General features: G+C 40.2%; 1 protein-coding gene across 1 annotated transcript in view; it reads right to left on the bottom strand.

Moving 5' to 3' along the window:
- SCUBE1 (signal peptide, CUB domain and EGF like domain containing 1) overlaps window positions 1-15901 on the bottom strand; it is a 203342-nt gene that overhangs the window by 27336 nt on the left and 160105 nt on the right. The window lies entirely within an intron of this gene.

The raw sequence follows: 15901 nt of genomic DNA, 5'->3' as shown, positions 1-15901 counted from the left end.
CACCAGGACAGGGAGCCTGCTCTGCCTGTGCAGACTGTACACACGGTTACACATCTACAAGAGGGTAAGCACAATACCATCTGAGAACATGCCAATATCAGGCATGGTCAGTCTGCACCTAAAACACAGGAAATCTTAGTCCAAAGTCACATTCTACCTAATTCAAGAAAATTTGACCTCTTCCCCTTAAAAAAGTCAGGCATCTCTAATTATCACTGCTCACTAATGTGAAACCCTTATTTACATAGTCTCTTCTATCCAGCAGCCTATGAAGAAAGCAATTAACAGCACGCTGCTTCAAAGGTAGTACAAAGGTTTTGCTGAGCAGGGCAACATAAAAGGTTTACTTGACAGCTGTCATGATGTCATGGACTTGCTGTAAACCATTACATTAAAGGTAGCTTAGATAGCAATGCATGCAAAATAACACTTTTGAGTGAATTCCATCCTAAAACAATTGTTTTTTTTAAATCCTCTTCAGTGATTATTTTTTCCATTAAAAGGCCAGAGATATTAATAAAATGGCATTATTTGAGAGTGATAATTTCAACAACTCTCATTCCTCCAATATTTCCGAGGTATAAATGAGTGAAACAGTATTTCTCTAATAGCTTGCACACTTTCTAAAGTAGCTTATTAAGAACATAATCTGAGCAACACCATTACTATGTGTAATTCAGACTTTCATATTGTACATGCTTAGAAAGCTGTGGGTGCTAAAAAGAACTACAAAACTCACCAATAGTTAAGGGTGTGCTACCCAGCTCCTAGATCCAAGTATTATATAGTTTTGATGTTTAATGACACATTCTAGGGCTCATCCTGCTGTTCTAAATGCAAATATGTAACTTCAAGAACTAGAGAAATAAGATTTTGTATATGTGTACACAAAGCCGAAATCTGCGTGAGAGTTTCTGCACAAATTTAGCATGTTGTAAACAGCTATAATTATATGATCTCCAATTTTAAGTGTTTCAAAACATTCATGCAAAAGAGAATTCACAATGTGGAAACCAACTGTTCGGGCAAACGCATAACGTAAAATGAAATACAAGTTATGAACAAAAATCCATGCTACCCAGTTTTATGTGTGCACCACAATCACTTGTTATGATCAAGTAGCAAAAAGAGGAAAGAGTTTTTCTCTTTTTTACATCTATTTAATTTTAATGCATTTTTTCTATGCATTTAAAAATACTGAGTTCTGAAAGTAATTTCTTTTTAAGGTTTCCTTTATAGCCTTGGAAATATGCAGCTTTTAAATACATATAAATGGCAAACTGTTTCAGTTTTCTCTAAATAAATACATAAAGTAAGATCATTCTGGAATGAACACTGCAGTTATGGTTCTAAAAGATCTTTAGTGCCTAAGAAGCCAAATCATACCACATCGTTCCAGTCATGTGTAACCTTGTGCCCTGTATGGTACTGCAGGACATTTACAAAAGCAGTTAATTTTCTGGCCTCTGACTTACCTTGGAAGGCTCTTTTTCAAAAATAACTTAAGATTTCTCCATAGTGATCTTGTCCTGCACTAGTTTAGGCAGTGGGTTTATGCATTGCTTTCACACATACCACTTTGTGTTGTTACATATTGTGGCTTATAGGTTGTTACAGGTTTTTCTGTGCATTAAGAAGGATGCCTCTTTGCCTGTGGAAACAACGGTCTGCCTAATAACATCACCAGTCATCTGCTTGCTACGTAACAGACACTCAGAATGGACAAATGCATTTCTAGTGCACAAAATATCAGCTCCTCATAAACTTATATTGCTTACACTGGCTGACAGAGACACCAAAACAAACACTTTTATTATAATACAAAGACTGCTATGAAAAGCTTTTTCACCATTTAAACCCTTCATCCCACCTCCTGCTGCTGTTCTCATAAATTCAACCTCTGCTGAATTCAGCATCTTGCTTTGGCTGATCTAACAGGGAAAGCCTCTGTGCAGATTCTTCCTTGTTTAACACCAAGCCCCTTGCCTTCTCTCCTCCTTGCCTGTGGATGGTAGGCTGAGGCTCTGCCCCAGGGACAGAGCTTTCCACAGCACCCTATCCGCAGAATCACCAGTCCCCTGAGGAATTCAGCACTGGTCATTGAAAAGGGAAAAATATGCACCACATACTCTTCACTAGAAGAAGAGGTGGATGTGATACAGGATGCTGAAATACTCTCACTTTGTTTTCTTCTCTGAACTGAAATCTGTGCTCTGGGCGCTGTTATACCCTGGCTCCCAGACACTTTGAAGTTGGCCCTCGCACCTTTGTGGTGCTTCACAGTATTTCTGCATATTTACCCTGAAAGAATGTCTTTTTTTATCAATAGGACAAGGAGTAATGGTTTTAAACTGTCAGAGGATAGATTTACACTAGACGTAAAGAAGAAATTCTTCACTATGAGGGTGGTGAGGCACTGGCATAGGGTGCCCAGAGAAGCTGTGGCTGCCCCATCCCTGAGAGTGTTCAAGGCCAGGTTGGATGGAGCTTGGAACAACCTGGTCAAGTGGAAGGTGTCCCTGCCTGTGGTAGGGGGGTTGGAACTGGATGATCTTTAAAGTGCCTTCCAACCCAACTATTCTGACTTTTCCCCACCACCCTCAAGATACAGCTATATTGCGTAAGAGATGAAGGAGCAAGAATTTAAACCTGGTTTCACCTACACAGCACTGGGCTTCAAATCCATATTCAAATCCAAGTTATGGGCTTACCACATAACTGCGAAGGAACATAGGTATTTAAATCTTGTCTCCTCTGTACAAATAACACTGCACACAATCTACTACACACACGTTAGCTACTGGAAAAGAGAAAAAAAAAACCCCAAACAAACCCAAAAGCAGAGATGTTTCAGGTTACAGACAGAGAACTGAGAACAAATAATTTCTCTTTCAGTTTTGTGGTCAATCTCCCACCCAAGACATGCACACAAACAGACATCTTTTATTGGGTTGCTCTGAATTTCCCCCCTCCCAAACACCAAAATAAATACAGAGAAATTAACTTTCTGGGTCTGAGGCACTCTTAAATCAATTTAAAGTTATTTAAATTAAGTTTTTAAACTGTTTGAACATGAAGTCAAAATGTTCTGTTTTCGAGGAACTTGAGGGGAAAGCTGCAACTTGAGGTTGAAGTTTTATTCTATTTTTAGTTGAATTTGGCATGAATTCATGAATAGTCCAAGCTGTCTCGGAACAATTCAGATTTGCTAATGCACTTATTTGACATCAAACACATTCTTTTTACTTTCACTTAGTCAAAAATTCGTATCACATTCACCACTGTAATCATTGTATGTGACTGTGTCGTTTCAGCATATTAAGAGATGTCTTCACAGTTTAACTATTTGAAGCTTACAAGAAGTCTGAGGCTAAATGCATCTCTGGTAGTACATGATTAGCTTCTGACCAGAGGCAGTTTTTTGCATCATTACTAATGTTGCCATATAAATTCTAAGATAAGGACCTCTCTATCTCACAGCATATGACCCAGTGAAGTGCCTAGTTCAGGGCCTGGAGTGGATGACCTCCAGAGGTCCCATCCAACCTCCACCACTGATTCATATGCACACTGCCAGTCCCAGCCCTCTCTAAAGGCACTCTCTTTATGGGGTCCTGTGCCGCTAAGAGCTCTCCTTCCAGTCACTGTTTCCATGACATCAATAAAGCCCAACATTTCTTCTACCAATCTATGTCTTCATTTCTAAAGGGAATGTTTCAACAGTGGAAGCACTCCTTTATTTTTGCCTGGAAGGGATTCTACTCGAAGAGATTGTTCAATGGTTTAATAAAAGAGCAGAATTTCCCTGTGTTTTTCAGAGAAGCAATTATTGCCAGCAGTGGTCATGCTTGATAATACTTGTTTGGCTCTGTTCCTGTTATGTCAAGTCAGCATTTGGATTTTATTGTTGATTTTTCAACCATACTTAGCATTTTCTTTTTCATTTCATGCTTTCATATATTAAATGATCCCATAAAGACCTTTATTTTTCTTGAATATAATGCTTGTTAGTGGGTGTCAGATGGTCAGTACTGGGAAGTAAATCTTCCCTCTATCTCCAGAAGGGAGCTACCACAGATCAGATTTCTTCTAAGTTTTCTCCAACAGATGTCTCTCAAAGATGACCTGAGGGAGCAGGGAGAAAGCAGCACATTTCCCTAATCATTCAAATCCCTGCCCTTTCCACTGCTGCTGCCAGTAGACTCCCAATTACAGTAGCACCAATTGTTCTCGTGGTTTATGTGATGTGGACACTGACTCATTTGTGGACGTAGAGCGCAGGGCACGAAGAAGCCATCACACAGTAATGATTTTTGCTAAGTCTGAAACAGAGCTGGATTGCTACCAGCAGCTCTGAAGCGAAAGGCTCCTTTCTGTACTCAGTTCCCAGTCCTCAAACACAGACCCCTGTATTCTTGATTGTCATTGCTTTCTTCTCTAAAATAAATGTCAGAGTAATTAAAATAAACCAATGACCAGGAAATTGAAGTGTAATGCAGGGCATTTCCAAAAAGCATTGGCCTTGCAAGCAAGCAGCTCAACACTAAATATACACAAATGAGGCTGGTAAATAATAGCACTGGATTTTGAGATATTTGATGACTGCAAGCTGAGGTAGACACTGCTATGACTGCCTGACAGAATGTACACATGCAAAACTCACTTGCAATGAGGTACACCTGTGTTTTGGTAGTTGTGGTTATAGAACTGAACAATTCAATGCCCAGTTTGCCCAACCTCACATTAAAATATTACTGCAAAAGAAAGGATTTCCCCCTCTCTTCCTTAGCATCATTTTGTTTCCTAATAACAAGTGAAAAAATTGGTTAGGGAAAACTAATGGTCACTGCAATTGCTTTTCTCTGGGACATACATTACTAGGTTAATTCATGAAACTGGGAGCCTCCTTCCAAAACACAGGCCACATGTTAATTGAATAAAAGCTTAGTCTTGCTGCTTGGAGTATTTTTTGTGTGGTCTAAAAATAAACATGACCACGGGGAGATCACTGTTATTTGATGGTGCTATTTATGCTACAGAGAACGTGACAGGAGGGGCTCAAAGACAATCAATAAAAGCTGTAACAGGGATGTGGGACAGAGTGCAGGCTGTAATGATTCTGGACACTATAAGCAAAGAGCCTATCTTATATTTGATTTGTCTGTGTTCAATGAGGCAACACATGAAGTATACACTAGACCACTACATATACACAAAAAAAATACATTAAATTTAAATATACTATTTCAAATAGAAATAAAAGAGAAAATAAATACTTTGAGCTTAGAAATACAAAGTAAAATAAAACGAAATGTCTATCTCAACTATCAATTCCTTCATTAACAGAAGTGACTCATGACACTGAATCCCTTCAAAAATGGTCTCACTATTACAGTAATACTCAGAGGTGCTATCACAGTCATGAGTCCATACATGCACAATACCCCGTTAGCTTAAGTATACTTTCATTATGGCAGCAAAGATTTATATATATACCTCCTAATTACTGACCAGGATACTGTGAAAAACATCAGCATGGAATCTGTGGTTATCAGATTCACGTGTTAGTAGTGTTTGACCCCAGGCTGGAAGCAATGGCCCAGGTATCCCACCGCACTGTGCTCAGCAATGCCATTGCTCAATACAGTGGAGTTACCTCCTCATGTGGCCATAGCCTCCTAATGTACAATTCCACAATAGATAGCGCTGTTCTGTCTGTCTCGCATAACCTTGGCTTATTTTTAACCCCCAAGCCAAACGCAGACTCAGTGTGGAGTACCCCACTCAACTGATCATACACACAAGCCAAACCCAAGGCTAGTCAGAATGTTTTGTGTTCATATTTCTCAGTTTCCAAGTTATCGGCTCCTCTGAGTAACAGAGCCTTTCCTTTTCCTCATTCATTACGCACACATACATAGAAACTCTAAAGGAGTGTTACATGATGTTTTTAAAATAAACACTAATGCTTTTTTATATGTATTTTGGCTGAATGTTATTTTCTGTCTGCCCCCCTCCCCTCTGATTTCTGCAGGGAACTGATACCACCCATGTAATGTTGTTCACTTTACAGCCTAGCCAGCGTGGTTCCCAAAAATATTTGACAGACATTAGAGAAACCACAGATCTTAATCTGAGTGGCTGCTGGACCATAGGGAATCATGATTCAAGCTATGTTCTCCAACAAATGCTGATTTAAATTCGCTATTGGGAAAGGTATTATTTTGCTACAGCAGCTATATGATGGGGTTTCCACCACATCTTGTGTTTTCTGATCCACAGTGACTTATTCCTGTTCACAGTGAGTAAAAATGCATCCTCCATCCGAGAACATAACTCAAATACACATCCAACACTGACCAGAAGGAATGGCTTACAGCTAACTTCTCCTTATGTTTCAAAGTCTACAATAATAAAACCAACAAAGAGGAAGCATGGAAAGATGTAGTAATGTACAAACCTTTTACTTCATTACCTTCCCACTGTGTGCTTCTGGTGCAGGCTAACAAAAAAAGAAGCCATAACCGCAAACCTTTAAAAGTAATTGAAAAACCACTCCCGTTTAGACACTGCATTACTGACTTGCAATCAAGTCAACTTGTTACTGAGACTTAATGATGAATAACATACTAATGACCTGCAGAAAAACAGATCTGGTATTAATTGCTATACTTTTAATGTGAATGTAAGTGCCTAAATAGAACAGTCACATCTTGCATTTCAGAAATTTAAGTGGGAAACTGTCCATTATAACTAACGCTGACTTGGACCAGAGCATTTATTTATTTAAGAACTTTATTGCTCACAGTTAACTATGTGATTAGTGAAGACCAAATGTAGCACACTAATCAGGGAATGAAAGACTTCTGAAGGAAATTGATTCTGCTTGCAAGGAAATGTGTTTTTTATTAGAGATGATTTGTTCTTAGAATGCAAAGTGGTAATAAAAGAAATAAATGCATATAAACTGCAACAGAAACCTGCAAAATATACTTGAGACAGAGGCAATAAATAATTGGAAACCTGTGACTTATTATGTAAGCATCCAGCAGAGGAGGTATTTTAAGGATTTAGCAGTACAAAATGAACTTACTATTACTCAGCTTCAGGGACAGGCACACAGTAGCAGTCAGTGACAAATTCTGCAGAATCTTTGCTTCCTACTCATTCTAATATAGGTAACACTGCTGTTCCATGTATTATTTAAACATGCTGCCACAGTTCAGTTCAGGAACAGAAATTTGCTTGTAACACATTAGACCTAACCTAGTTTCCCCAAACCAGACAAAGCATTTATTTGTACCCTTGATTCACTCATTCCAGACAGTATGTCTCTGATCTCTAGCAACAGATTTAGGCCGTAATGCTACAAGCAGGTCCATGTCTCGCTCCATCTGGAATCATGGAAATCAATGAGGACCTGCAGTGGCACCAGTGTCATGCAGATGTGCCTCCAGTTGCATTCCCACTGAAGGAATTTAGGCTCAATTTTGATACTGCTCTGCAACCCACAGAAGGTACTGGAGAAGGTACACAGAAGGTACTGCTGCCCTGGAGAGCAATACTTTCTAGCATAGCAGTGGCTTAACATGGACTTCAGTAATTATGACCCATTCTTCCCCAGGATTCAACACACTGAAAAGCCTGCTTTCTGCAAGCTTCTGCCACAGCAATAGGAGTCTCCATGGACCTTGCGCCTGCCAGCTCTTCCCATCTGGCTAAGCAAGAAGTGCTCTGCCAAACAGCCAAATGCCCTGAAAGATGCATCTAGGCCACTGATTTCTCCTCTCTTTGTGTGTTCTCACACTTCTGCTACATGTCTAAAGTTGAATTATATCTTCAAAGTCTTAGAAGTGTGGATAGAAACTGGATGTTTATTTTGATAGAATGAGTATATTTAACACCAACAAGATGACTGCACTCATTTAGTCTGACCTCCTACAATTAAGCAGCCTTTAGCATTTTGCTTGGTAACCTCCAAAAGCATCCTTTCCAGAAAGGACTGTCTAGGTCTTTCCTTGGACTGACCTCCAAGTCTTCTCCATCAGTTTATTTTGTAGAGTTCAAATTGGTGTGATCCTTTTTAATTGCCAAATTTGGTAAAGGCTGAATAATTTCTCTTAGAAGAGTGTAATGCATATCTGATCCTTCCAGGAATCAGCAAGTACCTCTTGATATATTTCTCATTTATTTTGTTGGGTCTGAGGTTACACACAAGAAAGCAGGATTCCAAGTAAGTAGTTCCCTTGGGCTGGCTGGCTGGCTTTATTAATTGCTATTGTTGGAGCAGCTCAGTTCAGAAGGCAATAATCTTTCACCGGACCCTTCAGTGGTTAGAAGAACTGCAGTAGTCAGACCCTTCTTCGATGCTATGCACCAAGGGGACAACTCTTAACAGGGTAAACTCATCACCCTCATTAACATCAGAGCAACTGATTCTCCACTGTTTACCTAGAAGTTACAGAAAACAGAACTGCCCTTGGGAAGAACACGACAGTATATTTGGTAGAGTCTTTAAAAGTAAATGGCAGCTCATTTGCTTTATCTCTGCTATCAGACATTATCAAAAGAGACCAGTTGCATTTTCTGGGAACCACTGTGCTATCTCTGGGATTTGAAAACAGAAGGAAAGCAGGTTAAAAACCGAGACTTGGCAATAAAATTGAAGGCTGAAACTGTTTGCTCCCTCTCCAGAGTAAACACAATTCCTTCTTTAGGAACTCTTCCAAGGGAGTTTTATGTGATCTCAAGTACCAACAGATTAATTTTCCCTTCTCTTTTCGGTTTCTTTCAAAAATTCCCTATTTAATTTTCTTCCACACAAAGTTCACAAGCTCATTCTCTTCCACAAGCTTCCCTCAGGGCTTCCTCAGGTCTGCAGAAATGGGGCTGCAGAATGACATCTTAATGCAGTAAATACCTATTCCCTATGTGTTCCCTGTGTGTTAACACATGTGCCAGGACAACTGACCACCATACATTCCTCTTTCTGTCAGCACTGCAGAGCCAATTCTGCTCCCAGTCAGTGAGTATGGTTTTGTTCTGCCTCATGCATCAGCCACAGAAGTATTTGCTTGCTTTCAGATCACCAAAAGCTTTGCCTGAGGGGCTGGGGAGATTTATGGTTTTGGATGGAAACTGGAGAATTTGGCAATGTCAGCTGTGCAAAAGTTAGCGGTTAACTTTGGGGTCTTTGGGGGTATCTTTGACTATAGTTGGTGGGTTTTGGCCCAAGGTTTTTTACATTTCTATAATGAAATACATCATCATCACCATTATTATTACCTTATTATTTCTCTGCTGTTGTGCAAAGAAAAAGGTTTCCAACATTCTTCCCTGCAGTATTATGAAGGACCCCACCACCTTCTTTATTTTTGTTAGCAGCACCAAACTAAAAAACAGAATAATGGAGAGAATTACCTGATAAATTCCCTTTTGGCAGGTAATAACTTCTTCTAAGTTTTTAAACATGGTTGTGCAAAACTACTTGCTAAATCTCAGTACTGCAAGGAGAGCTGGAGAACAGCAGTGGCAGCTTTTGTCCATGGGACTGCTGAGGAGGAAAAGGTGCCTGGCCTCGGAAGTGCCAAGCCAAGCTTCCCTCTTCCTCCATTTCTTCAGCTGAGCTGAACTGCTCAGCATTTCTGACTTTGGTCAGCTGTCCTAGCAGAGAGAGGAATGAGACAATCAATGCTGGGTCCAGAGGCTTTCTGAGTGGCAGGCAGCAGTACATTTCATACCTAATGAGGTAAGTTTGTTTCTTCTGTGCACAAACTTCACTTTGTCACACCAGGAAACACATCCAGGACTCTCCCTTAGCCTAATGCTCCCTGATCCCTTTGACCAAATTTCAACCAACCCTGCTACGGCTTCTCCCCTAGTTTGTGAAATCACTTGACAGAAAACCTTAGCCAGCCTGGTGTTCGATTTAATGACCAGCAGCATCGGATGTATGAGCTTCTGGAGCTATGGAGAGGCCACAGATTTGTGCTGTAGCTGAGGGCAGATCACCTCCTGTGAGGCTGCACTCCAAGGCACCTATGTATTTGGCTATTCAGCACCCTCTGTACATCCTTTCTCCACAGACACCTGCAGACCGAGTATCCATGTACTCCAAGAGAAAAAATCATGTGCTCTCAGATAGGGGAAGGGGACAGAAAGGCACAAGAACTGCCAGCTAGGGCAGTCTCTGCAGAGAGACATGCCAATCACCAGGGACAGCTCTGCAAATACTTTCAAATGGAAAAGTTAATAAAAGAAAGGAATTATTTTGCAGGTAATAAAGTTTGCTGGATCTTTTATGGAACACAACCTCCCCCCTACTAACAACTAGACACAATAGTATAAAATTAGTAAGTCTGCCCAAGGTCACAGACACAAAGGGAGCCAAGGGAGGTGTTCTATAAAGACACTTGGAAAAGAACATTAAAATCGTTACTCGTATTTGGTATCAAGCACATCACTCTTAGCCACACTATAAGTTCCTGGCAATTGATCTCACTGTTTCTCTGTATTGTTATCCTTGTGAGTAACAATTTTTATAGAATTTCTGAAGGATTTTTAAAGGATTTTTAAAAGATTTAAAATACACTGTAGGGATGTGAACCAGAGTAAAGCATCACTATCTTCTAAATACAACCAAAAATAATAGTGCCAAAAAAGCCTACATACATTTAACAATATTGCATGGTTTTAGGACCTATTACTGTTAGAATCAATAGAAAATTAGTTAAGCCAAGCACTTTGTCAGATCACAGCTTTTTCCTGAGAGCTACAAAATCTACTCACTATTGCATCAGGAAGGGCAGGAAGTGCCTGGTGAAAGGCCATGTGCCAAAGAAAGTCTCAGTACATTTGCAACTTTCCAATGCTAGCAAATCAAAGAAAGGTCAGCATAGCTGTGATAAATGAGATCAACTTAAAAATGTACCTCTGAATGCTTATCGTGGGTAATGAAAGTGCAGCTACAGTCGGTGGTATTCATGGTACATCAAATCTGTTACGAATGCTAGTACCAACAAAGTTGTGGCCCTGCATGTTGGCATCTGGATGTGTAGGTCTTTTCAGTGCCCTGTATGAGCACTTCAGGTGCACACATGTGCTAATAAAAGCATTGCTGGGCAGATGTGGGGACCACCATCCCCAACACATCTCTGACATTCACTTTATTTGCTTCATAGCCTCCCCATTTTATGTACAGATTGCCACAAGATTTTGAAACAAAAGTATTTATGGTAAGAAAATAAACATCATCTTGAGCTAACTTGCTTGTATGGGAACTTCTACACAGGACAGTTGGACACAATCGCTCGGTGGCAACAAAAGGGCCTCCAAGCTTCAAAGGCTGAATCTGCTCTGGTACAAGGTGAAAGAGAAAGAGATATAGAGACAAGAAAGGCAAAAGGCTAAGTTTCTGAGTGATGAAGATTTTGAAATGGGAGACTGAAGTTCTATTACTGCTTAGACTGCCTGTAGACTTCCCAGATACTACCTTTCTCTTAGATCTATACTTACCTGCCCTAGATCTTTCCCACCCCTCTCTATTACATGAGGGCTTTGTTGTGCTCAGGTTCCTTTATTAGCCTGAGGAACCCAGTAGGAGGCAATTGGCTTTGGCTCCTATTACGTTTATCCTCTTACCATTGTTTTGCTAGGACAATCTAAAGTGCAATTAAAGTCAATACTTTCCCAACATTTTTTAAGAAAACAAAGTACTTTCATCAAAACATTGCCAAGATTGTATAAGCAAACATGTATCCTTTTCCAAAATCAATCATTTTTCAAGGCAAGGCAAGTAGAGTTATCTAGTGCTATTATGGCAATAAACTGTGCTGCTACTTCTTGAAGTGCTGTGCTTAGGAGAAGCATGTGTCAAGAGAAGTGCCTTAAAAGAGACTTCAGGCAGGTTTGTTTGTTTTCCTACAAACATAAACATGTTTAGTAGTCTGCACTCTGCTCAAGCCACTATTTACCCAGCAAGTCTGTAAGAGCAGCTTAACAGCCTGATGAGACAACATAATAAAGGTTTTTACCCTCTCTGTGTCAAGCAGAGTCCCTCTATCCTCCAATACATTTAATTTTTAGACATATTTATGAAAAGAGGAAAATATTCTCTTTGCTAAGGTATTTGTCTCCATCACCCATTAGTGGGAGCTGCTAGTGAGACATCTTGAAGGAACAAGGACTAGCCTGAGTGAAAACGTGCCTAATGTTACTTGATGGTGCTGGAAGAGTATGTACAACACACTTTCAGTTTTCAACCGAAAACTCAAACGCAACACTTCACCTCTCATGCACCTGACCATATATTCCCACCTTCCTTCAATCTCTTGCTGAAGTCAGTGGCCACTGAACAGATACAAGAATGACTGTTCTCTGGCTCTACTTCAAAGGCTTGCTTTAAAACTTCTGCCTAGAAAGGCTGGCCTTCATGGAGCTGATGAACAGAAGGTATCCCTCAAAAACACCAACAGAAATGCTTTGCAAACACGCATCAGAAAACCTCCAGAAGATGCTCTTCCACTCCACTACCTCTTCATATTTGAGCTTACATTTTTGTTTTCATGTCCTAAGGCCTCATCTCCAAGTTATCAAAACAAGCAGTGGCAGTTCATAACATAGCTACTGGAAGAAAATCACACCACTTTGCTTCAACAGGAGACTTGAAAGCCTGCTTTGAATTTGTTCTTACGAGAACAAAGTAAACAAACCAGTACACTTTTAAAGGCCCAGAAGGGTAGATGCAAATGTGGGAAAATGAAACTCTTCTGAACATTTGGGATAGGGTTGTCATTTTATTGCAGTTCTGTATAGCCCAGTGTAAAGGACATCTGACCTTAATCAACCTGATTAAATAACTGGGCACAGTAATATGGCACCTCTATGTGCACCAGTGCAATAGTGGAAAATACATACACATACAGTGTTTCTCTGATTCTCTTTAAAAACAATTCCTATTGAATTACAGCTTTCAGCACTATTTATCAACAGATTATTGTTTGTGGAAGAATGCTACCTTCCTGCTCAAACTATTCCAAAGCTGACTCATATCCTGGTAATTCATTAATATATAACATGATTCTGGTCCAGTAAAATCATTTTTGCACTATACACATTATAAATCCTGCAGCATCAACTGAAAAATATATCTCAAATTCTCTTTCTAAACACTAATGGAACGTTTTGCTTGGCTTCCCACACACATCATCAAGGGGAGGGGGCCAGACAAAGCTGTAAAAAGCAATTTGATAGCAATATACTTTATAGAGTTTAACATACGAATATAAGAGCTACCATACTGAATGAGACCTGAGGTCAAACCAATCTACCATCTTACAACAGTAGCCTCTCTCAAAAGCTGCACGGGAAAATAGAGGTGGAATAATCTCTCCCGTCTGCCCTCCCCACATTAGGTCTCATCCCATTAGAAATTGATTTAAAGCCTAGATTGTGAGGTTTAATATCCTTTTCAGGGAGCAGCAACCAAAGAAAATTCACCTTTAACTTATGATAACACTGTGCTGCAGAAAGGAGGTGGGGGCATGTATTTGTTTTCATGTTTCAGCAGACTTAATTGCTACGACCAACATGGGAGATACTATCACTTGGCAAACAAACTTGTACTGGCTAGAGCTGTTTTTACTTCATGCCTGGGGCATTTATTGTTTCTGGGTATGATCTTGCAACCCTTTTTTTCTCACAAAGGCAGCCTGTACCACTATTCACAATCTCAGTGACACCAAGAGTAAGCACCATGTGGAACAGAAAAGATTTGAGAAGTATTCATTTTATTGACAGTGTAACATGTTGCTTCCCAGCAGAGTATTTTTTAATCTGATGCTAGAAGCAATATGGTGCTTGTCATAAGCAAGATATTTTTGTAAGGCTCAGTGACAAAGAATGCCTAAGAGAAAATCTACACAGGGAATGAACATCATCAGTGGCAGGGAAATCATCCTGAATTTTCTTATGATCTAGTCTGATTTCCACAATCAGCTCCCAGTATCTCCTTCTCCAGTGCACCACCAAGTCTCACTGGTTCTCGGGCTGCACTGGGAGCTGAACCAGCACTGCTGTTTATATACCAAGTGCCTACACAATTAAACATACTGGGCCAGATTCAGCTGGACTGGCTGAAAATCAGCCTGTATCAAGTCAATGCATTTTATATCCTTACATCAGCACAACTATCTGATATGGATGAGTGTTTGAGTTCAACAAGGCAAAATCACTCTCCTTCATGTGTATCACACAAATGAGTGTTGATAGAGGAATGGCTTGAGTCCCCTCAACCTGTTCTCATTAATCACTCTGCACTGACACTGACTCACTCCATTCAAGTGGTATACAAGAACAAAGACCAGCAGGTTGCCTTAGTGTGATAGCACTGTACCTCTGCTGTATATAGTAGCCTTCTCTCTGATATAAATGAAACCACAGGGATTTTCCCTGACTGCTGAAGACCTTGATTGCACATGCAAACTCAGGCAGAAGTCAGTGAGAGGACTTGTAAGCCTGCTTGTACCTCACTCCAGACAGCAAACATGGTCCCTGGGATCCTTGATGCTACCTCCCTTGCAGGGACACAGGTAGCAGCACCTTAATGGTTTGCTAATGCTCTCCCCCCCGACAGTTCAGTCCTGACCATGAAGGTAGCAACATCAATAAGAGGTTTGTGGGGATTCAGGTAAAAATGTATTAATTATACATTAAGAAGAAAACCACTTTATAACGTCTTACCTGGCTGTGAAGCTGTATATTATTGCTGCTCTAGAAGGAAGGGGAAGGCTAAATAATGTTACTTTTATTGAACATTTGGTTCTTCTATGTATTTAATCGGAGGAGAAAAGGAAGAGGGGGTAGACCAATAACAAAACTATCTAATACTTCAGTGGAAATTTGGCCAAATTGTAATGTTGATGCACTGAATCTGAGGGGCCTGGGCCTCACCCATTGTCTTTTTAAACTGACTTACATGAAGCATTCGTTCTATCACCGATACGGATTAGCTGAAGGGTTTAATCAGTCTCTTTACTGCTGTACGGTGTAGCTGTACCCATTTAACATTTTTCACAGCTCCCTGCCTCTAGGACTGCACTAGGCTCTACTCAGCAATAACTCAGAGCAAGAAGAGTTAGGGGAGTAGCAGTAAGGTAAAAAGACAGCTTGGCTTGGCTGGAGAGTCATGACATAAAATTCCCCTGTCTTGCTACTCCAAGAAACTTCCTCAGCATTTTAAAACTACAACATAGAACATGGGATTCTCCCTGTCCTGTGTTTTCAGTCTCTAATGAGAGACAGAGGGACAGATGCTCCAGCCCTGACCTCTATCCATGCATTTAGTTAAGTAATCCAAGATGAGTGACTGTGTCCTACATGAATCAATGCAATGGGTGTCTTCATCCTGAGACCTTCAGCAGGTAATATGGCTAGGACAAGGTAGTTGTTTTAGAGAGTTACATGATCAAATGTGAGTGGCAGGTCACTGTCATGTAACCCAAGGGTGCAAATCCTCTTTGTCCCTCTTTTTATTTTTTAATATGGTCACTCTATGTCAAAGATGTCTGGGGATTCAGTGCTGCTGGTGTAGATGCATGAATTTATTTGGGATTAAATTGGTGCTGTGCAGCCACATTTATCATCAATGCTTCCATACAGAAGAGTATAGTGAGATCTTTGTAGCTAATCTTTGTGGGCTTCTTTAGGCCAAAAATAATTCCCACAAACACTTTCTATCTGTCCTTCCCTGTATGATTAATCCCTCATTTCATACCCATTTTCAAAATGGAGATACCATGCTGGGAGATTCAAATCCTGCCCTTGGAAGGCTAATAGTGCATATTTTGTACAAATAAGTGAAAAGGTGGATGTTATGAGAGGGGATTACATATCCAGTCACTAT

The sequence above is a fragment of the Melopsittacus undulatus genome, chromosome 5, assembly GCF_012275295.1.
Source record: "Melopsittacus undulatus isolate bMelUnd1 chromosome 5, bMelUnd1.mat.Z, whole genome shotgun sequence".
Lineage (NCBI taxonomy): Eukaryota > Metazoa > Chordata > Aves > Psittaciformes > Psittaculidae > Melopsittacus > Melopsittacus undulatus.
Note: the sequence above shows the minus strand (reverse complement) of the source record. Positions and strands in the feature narration are given on the sequence as shown.